The 10,066-nt window shown below is 48.4% G+C and overlaps 1 long non-coding RNA gene across 1 annotated transcript; it reads right to left on the bottom strand.

Annotated features, from left to right (window-relative positions):
* Positions 1-1,108: 1,108 nt before the first annotated feature.
* On the bottom strand, positions 1,109-8,124 carry LOC311421128. The gene is made up of 5 exons (XR_014684712.1): positions 4,411-8,124; positions 4,267-4,332; positions 4,134-4,180; positions 3,907-4,043; positions 1,109-1,434 (listed from the first exon to the last, which is right to left on the bottom strand). It is a non-coding gene; the product is annotated as an uncharacterized lncRNA (long non-coding RNA).
* Between the last annotated feature and the right edge of the window lie 1,942 nt (positions 8,125-10,066).

The raw sequence follows: 10,066 nt of genomic DNA, 5'->3' as shown, positions 1-10,066 counted from the left end.
CAGATACATCCGTCCTACTTCTCCTGCATGCGGCCGGAGGTCGGTCTAATTCTGGTGCTGTTGGTGGTGGAAGCTGGGGCAACGGTGGTACTGGTGGCGATACCACAGCCACCGGAGGGGGAGCCGCCGGGAGTGGATTGTTAGGATATGGAGGTGGTAGCTTATCCAACGGCTCACGTTTATCTTCTTTTTCTTTTTCATGTTCTTCTTGTTCTTCAAATTTCTTACCTGCTTTTAGTGTAAATATTGAGGCTGGAAAAGGACCTGAAGTCCTCCTGATCCATAATCCTGCATAATCACTTTCTTCCTGGCTAAAAGCTTCCTTTGAATTAACATGGATATTTAAGGCCTGGCAAATCCAGTCTTTGAAGGTTCCAAAAACAGGCCAAAAGACATGTAGTCTTAAAGGCTCCTTTGGCCATTCTGTCACATAATACTGGACCATTTTTAATTTACTTTTTCCTTTTCTGGGGTCCCTATCATTCCAATTTCTAATCGTTATTCCTAATGGACTTTCTGGTGGTATGACTGGTAATTTGCTCCCTTTCTTCCGGTCTCTGGTCTTCGATTTTGTCTGACCCATCTAGGAATTTTACTCTGGCAATTCCCATAGCCCTTGGTTACCTTAGTAAGAGTGTCTTGCAGGGGGTCGAGGACCTATCACACACCCACAAATCCTATAGGAATCCCTTCGGTCCTTCACCGGCCAAGTCCCTCACGGGAGATTGGAACCGCGGTTAGAAGACCTCCACAATCGCTTCGGAACTAAGTTCCATCTCAGTCACACTCTTACACACACAGGCAACCGAACCCCACCCAACCGAACGGTATACGCTTTAAATGCTTACGACTCCGTCATCTTCGTTCGGATCTTCACACACACAATTATGGGCAAAATATAGTGCTGCAGCTGGCAAGGGAGCTGAAAAAAAGAATCAGAAACTTTGCTTACCTTTATTCAGGTTTAAGATGCCATTAGTTCCGACCTGACTCAAACAGCAGCCACCAAATGGTGGGGGTGCCTCTCCTAGATCAAACCAGAAATCAGGAACCAAAGCCCTCCCGGACGAGAGCCCACTTGTAATAAATGACTGGGTCCCAAATAGGATTGCAATTGAAATTTACAATTTATTAATTGAATAGAGGTAAGCAAGCAGCGCTGGGTGCGCCAGGAGTCTCTGCTCCACCAAGACGCACACAAGTTACATCAGGCGGCTGGTTTTTATGCTGCTAGGCTAATACATATTCATTACTACTTCTACAAAACGCAGGGTTATTCTAATTAGTTCCCAGAATCCAAACCCTCCCACTGGTGCAGGCGTTATCAGTCTCCGGTGGTCCCTCTGGGGGCCGCTCGTACTGAAGGCTCGTAGTCTTCCTCCCAGGCTTTTCTCTTGTCCATCTCCTTTGTCCATCTTGGCTGGATGGCAGACACTTGCATAGTGTCCCATGCAACAGTTGTAATAGTTAGCAGTTATTCTGAAACCCCTTTGTTCTCTTATCCCCTATTGACCGGAATTGCTGGACCATTCCTTTGCAAGATTCAAGAACTATATATATTAACCACTCTGGTTTTCTCAGACTTTTCATCATATCATGCGGCCCTAGCATTGTTCCATATTGACACGAATCAGATGAACTCATTTCACACTGTTAAGCTGTCTTATCACTGCAAGCATATCTCAATACCACCTTCCTTCCCTCTACAGGATGTAACTGCGCAAAAACAACATTTTTATTCCCACAACCTTGATCCCCTTACCCTGAAATCCTTATTCCCCTTAAACCTAACAACTCTAACCACAACCCTAACCCTTATTATCAACCCCCTAACACTAATGACACTGACCTTAATCCAAACCCCAAACTGCCCCTAACCCCAGACAACCAACAACGAAACACACACACACAAAGATGGAAACTACAAAAAAGGCAAAACCCACGATACAGGCCCCAAATCACAAATACACAACCAAAATGCTACAGAAAAGCCCCAGATGCAGGCCCCAAATGCTACTGCTAGGCCTCAAAAGCTCAAGATGCATCCCAAAGCAAAAATGCAGGCCCCAAACGTTACAGAAAAGCCCCCAAACCCAGGCTGCACAAGTCTACAAGCAGGCCCCAAACTGCCAACAGAAGCAGGCACCAACCACACCCAGATGCAGACCCCAACTGCCCACAAGCAGCTCCTACCCCACCACCCCCTCCCAAGAACTGGACTCCACCCAGACACTGGCCCAAGACCCGGACCCGACCCCCGCCAACCCCCCTACCCTCCCCCCGACACAGGTGTACAAGCAGCTCACAACCCGCCCCTTCAGAGACCGGTCCCACTCCCCCCACCCCCCCCAAGACACGGGATGCGGAGGTGTACAACCAACTCCCAACTCCCTCCCCCTCAAAGGGAGGCCCCAAAGACCCCCAAATGGAGGCTCCTAGAGTGAACAAATAGCTCCCAACTTCCCCAGGCACAGGCCCCCCCCCCCCCCCCAAACACAGGCCACAAAGGTGTATAAACAGCCCAGACCCCCCTCCAAGACCATGGCCCATATAGTGTACAAGCAGCTCCCAAACACCCACAGATGCAGGCCCCAACCCTTCTCAAAAGGGAGGCACCTAGAATGCATGAGCAACTCCCAACCAGCCTAAACATAGGTCCAAAAGTGCACAAGCAGCTCCCAACCCCCCTCAAATACAGACCCCAAAAGTGTACAAGTAGCTCCCCCCCTGAGACAGGACCCAAAGGTGTACAACCAGTTCCCAACACCCCTGAGACACAGGCCCCAACCGCCCCCCCAGACACAGCGACCCAAATTCTACAAGCAGCTCCCAACCCCTGCCAGGCACGCCCCCTACCCTATACAAGCAGCTCCCAACCCTCCCCCCCCCCCCCGAGGGAGGCCCCCAAGGCCCCCACAAACACAGGCCCCTACAGTGTACAGGCAGCTCCCAGCCACCCCCAGATGCTGGCCCCAAAGTTGTACAAACAGCTCCCAGCCACCCTGCAGAAACAGATTCCTACATTGTACAAGCAGTTCCCAGCCCGCTAGACACAGGCCCTGACCCCCCACACATGCAGGCCCCAAAGGTGTACAAGCAGCTCCCACCCCTCCCCCAGACGCAGGTCCCAAGCCCCCCCCCCAAACACAGGCCCCTGCAACCAGCACCCAACCCCCTACCCCCGATGCCAGGCCCAAAGGTGTAGAAGCAGCTCCAAACCTCCTCCCTCAACCCAGGCTCCAACAGTGTACAAGCACCTCCCAACCAACCCTCCCCTTCCCCCCCCCCCCCCCCCGCCCCCCGACACAGGCTCCAAAGGAATACAAAGAGCTCCCACCCCTCCCCCAGATGCTGGTCTCAACCCCACCCCGCCCCCAGAAGCAGGCCCCAAAGGTGTAGAGTCAGCTCCCAACCCCCTCAATGCCGGCCCCAAGGGTCTACAAGCAGCTCCCCCCTTGCCCCCAGATACCGGCCCCCAGACACAGACCCCAAAAGCCTAATCACAGGCCCTGAACTCTAGAAACAGGCTCCAAAACCCAGGACAAAGCCCCAGTGGTTCGAGACAGGGCCCAAATCCCAGACACAGGCCCCAAACGCTAAACATATGCCAAAAAAAGTATTAGTGCTGGTGCCAAATGTTACAGACAGGCCCCAAAGCCCGAGATGCTAAAGGCTGAGACGTAACTTGGCTTTCTGAATTACTGGAAAGCAGCTTTCATTCTCAGATAATTGTGTGCAGGCTAGATAGGATGGGGCTTCAGGCACCTCTTCACCTGAGGAAACACACTGCCATCAGGCACCGCTGTGCCAGACAAGCTTGTTCTGCTAGAACACCCTACTCAGATGCACTGTGGCATTCAAGTGAACTGCTTTCATGCAAATATAACGACTGATGTTACAACCCACCTTGCCTGTGGCACCTGATGAACAGAAGAGTAAGCCACCGCAGCGCTTCAAAACCATCCCTGCACGTGCCGCTCCTTGTCGCTCTCTGGCCTTATCTCATATCCTTATCCACTTCTGTGGAGAGCCTGCCACGGCACCTGCAAAGCAAGACGGACACCTTTCATAGTCACCTTGTGCTACTTGGTCGTTCTGCTCCAACCCAGCTCATGACCAGCCCCTCTTCTTACACAGCTCTTCAGAGTGCAGTTTGCTCCTTTGAGCCTGTGCGAGACACCTGTGAAAGAAAAAGAAACGCATAGGCCGATGCAGCATCCAAAGACACAGCACAACTAGGTGAGTTACTCTCATCTGCTCCCTTACCTCTGCCGCTTACCAGCCCCCGAGGCAGATGCTTCAATCTACCCTCTTCAAACAGCTACAACACCTCTAAAAGACAAAGAGGGGATGCTTAGAGGAACAGTGAGACCTACAACACAACAACTGCTACATCTGTTCCTCACTCACCTTGCCAGAGGCAGCTCTGCGTGTGACATCCCAGGTTGTACACTGCGTTACCTAACCCTTACCGTAACCCTTACCCTAACCCTTCTCACCCTTACCATTACCCAAATCCTTACCTTTACTTTTTCCTTACCCTTACTCTTTCCTTTAACAATAACCTTACCCTTACCCTATACCTTACTCCAACCCTTCCCCTTACCTTCCCCTTCCCCTTACACTTAACCTAACCCTTACCCTTCTGCTTCCCCTAAAACATATCCTAACACATTCCCTTACCCTTAAACTTACCCTAACCCTTTCTATTACCCTTACACTTACTCTTGCCCTAATCCTTGCTTGCACCCTTACACTTATCCTAACCCTTACCCTTACCCATACTCAAACCCTTACTCTAACCCTTACCCTGACCCGTACCCTTACCCTTACCCTTAACCTAAGCCTAAACCTTAAACCTTACTTTAAAGCTTACCCTTTCTGCTACACTTACCCTTAGCCTAAATCTAAACCTTACACTTACCCTTAGCCTAACCCTCACCCTTACCATTACCCATACCCTTATTCTTACCCTTACCGTAACCCTTACCTTTACACTTACGGTTACCATTAACCTTACCCTTACCCTAACATTTATCCTTAACCTAACCCTTACCCTAAACCTTACCCCAACCCTTACCCTGACCCTTACATTAACCCTAACCCTTACCCTAAACCTTACCCTTACTCTTAACCTTAACCTTACCCTTAACATTCACCTAATACTTACGCATACGTTTTCCTGACTTTAACCCTAAAACTAACCCTAACCATTACCCTAACATTTAACCTTACCCTAACCCTAACCCTTACTCTAAACCTTACCCTGACCTGTACCCTTACACTTACCCTTACCCTTATACTTACCCTAATTCTTACCCATACCATAACCCATAACCTAACACATATTTGTACCCTTAACCTTACCGTTACCCTTAACCTTACCCTTACCCTTACTCTATCCCTTACCCTTACGCTTACCCTTAACATAAACCTTACCCTTGACCTTACCCTTACCATAAGCCATACAACAACACTTACATGTACACTTACGCTTGCACTTACCCTAGCAATTACTCGTACAATTACCCTTAACCTTACTATTAAGCTAACCCTAAACCTTACCCTTATCCTAACACTTACCCTTATCCTAAACCTTACCCTTTCTGCTACACTTACCCTTTGCCTAATTCTAAACCTTACCCGAACCCTCACCCTTACCTAAATCTAACTAAAATCTAACCATTACCCTAACCCCTCACCCTTACAATATACATATTTTTACCCTTTACCTAAACCTTTACCCCAACCCTTACCTTGACCCTTACATTAACCCTAATCCTTACACTAAACCTTACACTTACTCTTAACCTTAACCTTAGCTGTAACCTAATACTTACTCTTACGTTTCCCTCACCCTAACCCTAAAATTAACCCTAACCATTACCCTAACACTTACCCTTACCCTAACCCTTACTCTAACCCTTACAATGACCCGTACTTTTACACATACCCTTACACTTACCCTTACTCTTAAACTTACACTAACCCTTACCCTTAACTAAATCTAACCCTTACACTAAACATCATCCTTACCCTTACCATTATCCCTTCTCTTACCCTTATCCTAAACATTTCCCAAACCCTTACCCTTACATTAAACCTAACCCTTACCATAACTCTTAACCTTATCCTTAAACTTAACCTAATACTTACCCTTCCGTTTCCCTCACCCTAAACCTAAAATTAGCCTAACCATTACCCTAACACTTACCCTTACTCTAACCCTTACCATGAACTTAAGTGTAAGTGTTAGGATAACGTTAACCTTAAGGGTGACCCTTAAGCTGATCCTTAATGTTTATGGTTAGGTTAAGGGTAATTGTACGAGTAATTACTAGGATAAGTGTAAGCGTAAGTGTACATGTAAGTGTTGATGTATGGCTTATGGTAAGGGTAAGGTAAAGGGTAAGGTTTATGTTAAGGGAAAGTGTAAGAGTAACGGATAGAATAAGGGTAAGTGTAACGGTTAAGTGTTAGGGTAATGGTTAGGGTTAATTTTAGGATTAGGGTGAGAAAAATGTAAGGTTAAGTACTAGCTTAAGGTTAAGGGTAAGGTTAAGGTTAAGAGTAAGTGTAAGGTTTAGGTTAAGGGTTATGGTTAATGTAAGGTTCAGGGAAAGGTTTGGGGTAAGGTTTAGGGTTAGGTTCAGCTTAAGGGTAAGGGTTGGGGTAAGGTTAAGGGTATGGATAAGGAAAAGTGTAAGGGATAGGGTAAGGGTAAGGGTTAGCGTAAGGGTAAGATTAATGGTAAGGTTTATGTTAAGGGTAAGCGTAAGGGTAACGGATAGAGTAAGGGTAAGGGTAACGGTAAGGTTAAGGGTAAAAATATGTGTTAGGGTATGGGTTATGGTATGGGTAAGAGTTAGGGTAATGTAAGGGTAAGGGTGAGTGTAAGGGTATGGGTCAGGGTAAGGGTTAGAGTAAGGGTTAGGGTTAGGGTAAGGGTAAGTGTTAGAATAATGGTTCGGGTTAATTTTAGGGTTAGGGTGAGGGAAACGTAAGGGTAAGTATTGGGTTAAGGTAAGGGTAAGTGTAAGGTTTAGATTTAGGCTAATGGTAAATGTAGCAGAAAGGGTAAGGTTTACGATAAGGGTAAGTGTTAGGGTAAGGGTAAGGTTTAGGGTAACATAAAGGGTAAGGATTACGGTAAGGGTAAGGGTACGGGTAGAATTTGTTAGAATATGGCTTATGGTAAGGGTAAGGTTTAGGGTAAGAGTAAGGGTAAGTGTATGTGTAAGGGTACGGGTCATTGTAAGGGTTAGAGTAAGGGTTAGGGTAAGGGTAGGTGTTAGGGTAATGGTTAGGGTTAATTTTAGGGTTAGGGTGAGGGAAACGGAAGGGTAAGTATTAGGTTAAGGTTAAGGGTAAGGTTAAGGTTAAGAGTAAGTTTTAGGGTAAGGGTAAGGGTTAATGTAAGGGTCAGAGTAAGGGTTAAGGTAAGGTTTAGGGTTAGAGTTAGGTTAAGGTTAAGTTTTAGGGTAAGGGTAAGTTATATGTATAAGGATAAGTGTAAGGGTAAGTGTTAGGATAAGTGTAAGGATAAGGATAAGTGTACAAGTCAGGGTAAGGTTTAGAGTTAGGATTAGGGTTTGGGTTAGGGTAAGGGTAAGTGTTAGGGTAATGGTTAGGGTTAATTTTAGGTGTATGGTGACGGATAAGAAAGGGTAAGTAGTAGGTTAAGGTTAAGCGTAAGGTTAAGGTTAAGAGTAAGTGTAAGTTTTAGGGTACGGTTTAGGGTTAATGTAAGGGTCAGGGTAAGTGTTTGAGTAAGATTTAGGGTTAGGGTAAGAGTAAGTATATGGGTAATGGTAAGGGTAAGTGTTAGGGTTAGGGTAAGTGTAAGGTTTAGATTTAGGCTAAGGGTAAGTGTAGCAGAAAGGGTAAGGGTTACGGTAAGTGTAAGTGTAAGGATAAGGTTAAGGTTTAGGCTTACGTTAAGGGTAAGGGTAATGCTTTGGTAAGGGTAAGAGTAAGGGTAAAGGTAAGGGTTACGGTAAGGGTAAGGGTACTGGTAGAAGTATGTGTTAGAGTACGGCTTATGGTAAGGGTACAAGAAGCTCCCCCCCCAGAGACAGGACCCAAAGGTGTACAACCAGTTCCCAACACCCCTGAGACACAGGCCCCAACCGCCCCCCCAGACACAGCGACCCAAATTCTACAAGCAGCTCCCAACCCCTGCCAGGCACGCCCCCTACCCTATACAAGCAGCTCCCAACCCTCCCCCCCCCCCCCGAGGGAGGCCCCCAAGGCCCCCACAAACACAGGCCCCTACAGTGTACAGGCAGCTCCCAGCCACCCCCAGATGCTGGCCCCAAAGTTGTACAAACAGCTCCCAGCCACCCTGCAGAAACAGATTCCTACATTGTACAAGCAGTTCCCAGCCCGCTAGACACAGGCCCTGACCCCCCACACATGCAGGCCCCAAAGGTGTACAAGCAGCTCCCACCCCTCCCCCAGACGCAGGTCCCAAGCCCCCCCCCCAAACACAGGCCCCTGCAACCAGCACCCAACCCCCTACCCCCGATGCCAGGCCCAAAGGTGTAGAAGCAGCTCCAAACCTCCTCCCTCAACCCAGGCTCCAACAGTGTACAAGCACCTCCCAACCAACCCTCCCCTTCCCCCCCCCCCCCCCCGCCCCCCGACACAGGCTCCAAAGGAATACAAAGAGCTCCCACCCCTCCCCCAGATGCTGGTCTCAACCCCACCCCGCCCCCAGAAGCAGGCCCCAAAGGTGTAGAGTCAGCTCCCAACCCCCTCAATGCCGGCCCCAAGGGTCTACAAGCAGCTCCCCCCTTGCCCCCAGATACCGGCCCCCAGACACAGACCCCAAAAGCCTAATCACAGGCCCTGAACTCTAGAGGCAGGCTCCAAAACCCAGGACAAAGCCCCAGTGGTTCGAGACAGGGCCCAAATCCCAGACACAGGCCCCAAACGCTAAACATATGCCAAAAAAAGTATTAGTGCTGGTGCCAAATGTTACAGACAGGCCCCAAAGCCCGAGATGCTAAAGGCTGAGACGTAACTTGGCTTTCTGAATTACTGGAAAGCAGCTTTCATTCTCAGATAATTGTGTGCAGGCTAGATAGGATGGGGCTTCAGGCACCTCTTCACCTGAGGAAACACACTGCCATCAGGCACCGCTGTGCCAGACAAGCTTGTTCTGCTAGAACACCCTACTCAGATGCACTGTGGCATTCAAGTGAACTGCTTTCATGCAAATATAACGACTGATGTTACAACCCACCTTGCCTGTGGCACCTGATGAACAGAAGAGTAAGCCACCGCAGCGCTTCAAAACCATCCCTGCACATGCCGCTCCTTGTCGCTCTCTGGCCTTATCTCATATCCTTATCCACTTCTGTGGAGAGCCTGCCACGGCACCTGCAAAGCAAGACGGACACCTTTCATAGTCACCTTGTGCTACTTGGTCGTTCTGCTCCAACCCAGCTCATGACCAGCCCCTCTTCTTACACAGCTCTTCAGAGTGCAGTTTGCTCCTTTGAGCCTGTGCGAGACACCTGTGAAAGAAAAAGAAACGCATAGGCCGATGCAGCATCCAAAGACACAGCACAACTAGGTGAGTTACTCTCATCTGCTCCCTTACCTCTGCCGCTTACCAGCCCCCGAGGCAGATGCTTCAATCTACCCTCTTCAAACAGCTACAACACCTCTAAAAGACAAAGAGGGGATGCCTAGAGGAACAGTGAGACCTACAACACAACAACTGCTACATCTGTTCCTCACTCACCTTGCCAGAGGCAGCTCTGCGTGTGACATCCCAGGTTGTACACTGCGTTACCTAACCCTTACCGTAACCCTTACCCTAACCCTTCTCACCCTTACCATTACCCAAATCCTTACCTTTACTTTTTCCTTACCCTTACTCTTTCCTTTAACAATAACCTTACCCTTACCCTATACCTTACTCCAACCCTTCCCCTTACCTTCCCCTTCCCCTTACACTTAACCTAACCCTTACCCTTCTGCTTCCCCTAAAACATATCCTAACACATTCCCTTACCCTTAAACTTACCCTAACCCTTTCTATTACCCTTACACTTAC

Source organism: Aythya ferina, assembly GCF_964211825.1.
Source record: "Aythya ferina genome assembly, chromosome: 19".
NCBI lineage: Eukaryota > Metazoa > Chordata > Aves > Anseriformes > Anatidae > Aythya > Aythya ferina.
The sequence above is the reverse complement of the archived record's forward strand: the minus strand, read 5'-3'. Positions and strand labels throughout refer to the sequence as shown.